General features: G+C 45.5%; 1 long non-coding RNA gene across 1 annotated transcript in view; it reads left to right on the top strand.

The window, feature by feature from the left end:
• Window positions 1–330: 330 nt before the first annotated feature.
• The window catches only part of LOC103147100 (uncharacterized), a 9027-nt gene continuing 7927 nt past the window's right edge, over window positions 331–1430 (top strand). The window contains exon 1 of the long non-coding RNA XR_477234.2: window positions 331–633. This is a non-coding gene — a long non-coding RNA (uncharacterized LOC103147100). The remainder of the gene's footprint in view (window positions 634–1430) is intronic.

The following is a 1430-nucleotide window of genomic DNA, read 5'->3' as shown; positions in this document are numbered from 1 at the left end:
GGCCGTTTTTTCTTTTCTTTTTTTTTTAAATTATTATTCTTGCTCACTAACTAACGTCCAGAAGCTGCTCTGCGGGATCAGACATGAGTCACAGGTGTTCAGAGCCCCCCCCCCCCCCCTTTTTTTTTTCTTTTCTTTTTTTTGCGGAGGATGCTTTGCCTCTAAGACGCGCGTTCAAAATAAAGAATCAACTTCAGGTGGAGGGAAAAATGTGCACTTCAGTTCTAATGGCACTACTCTGTGTAGGTGTAGACGCACACAAGTGATGCGTAGGGGGTGAAGGAGGGGGGTGGTGGAGCGGTGGAGGGGGAGGGGGGTGTGTGGAGTGGTCAACTGTGGAGGCTGAGAGCTCCGGAGAGTGCTGTGTGGGTTGGAAGCCTCCTCTCTCAAACACACAAATCTGAGGGAGGTGGAGGCAGCAGAGCTTGCTTCACCGGCTGCCCATTGATCAGACTTAAAGGATTCAGAGTAGAAACAAGGGGAGAGCAGAGAAAGGATGCAGGGGGGCGATGGGGGGAGTGGTAAGATAGAAAGACAGAAAGATGCAAATCCTGAAATGAAGAGGCAGATCCCAGCAGCTGTTTGGTGGTGGGGGGGAAACCCTGGGTTTACCAATCTGGATGAAGCTTATTGGTAAGCACTTCGTGTTTCTGTCCTTCTACATGTGTTGCACGTTCCATCTTTCCTTTCTCTCTTTAGTTATTTATTTATTTATTTTTGGGATGTCTGCATGCCTCTCTGCAGAGAAGATGCGAGGCATTTGTGTGAGGAGTGCAGCAGCAGCAGCAGCAGCAGCAGCAGGAGTACAAATCTCCCAGGCTGCCTCTCCACTGCAGACAAAACCATTCAAGGTTGTTATCTGTTCAATTAAAAACAGCAGTGAAGCGGCGCTGCTGCTGCTGCTGCCGGGTTCATTCATTTGTTTCAGGGTGTGGAGGGGAAAAAACAAAACAAAACAAGACAAAAAAAAAATCACACAAAGACGTCCCGGCATGTCCTCGGACGCAGAGATGCGTCCTGAATAGCACTCTATACGTATTGATGTGTGTCTGCGTTTGTGGCGAAGGGTTGAGGGGTTACAGCTTTAATATGCAACATTTCTGCACTAATCCGCCCCTGATGAGATACTAGATGAACCACCTGAGTATGAAGCAACTGAAAGCTTTTTTTTTTTAATTATTATTATTTAAACTAGTTTAGCTCAAGATTTGATAAGTAACAAAGGGTAAATGGAGACCTCTTGAACTTTAATGAACTATTTTGTTTTGCACAGGGGCGTGTAGAAAGTTTTGAAAAGAGGGGGGTTGGGGAATTGTGGAGAGGCGGTGGGGGCAGTGGGGGTAGTTGATTTTATCATGACACAGCAGAATCAAATGCGTGAATTAGAAATTTAAAGAAATTAAAATTAAAAGAAATTAAAAGCTTTGTCA

This window comes from Poecilia formosa, unplaced genomic scaffold, assembly GCF_000485575.1.
Source record: "Poecilia formosa unplaced genomic scaffold, Poecilia_formosa-5.1.2 Scaffold174, whole genome shotgun sequence".
NCBI classification, from domain to species: domain Eukaryota; kingdom Metazoa; phylum Chordata; class Actinopteri; order Cyprinodontiformes; family Poeciliidae; genus Poecilia; species Poecilia formosa.
The sequence above is the reverse complement of the archived record's forward strand: the minus strand, read 5'-3'. Positions and strand labels throughout refer to the sequence as shown.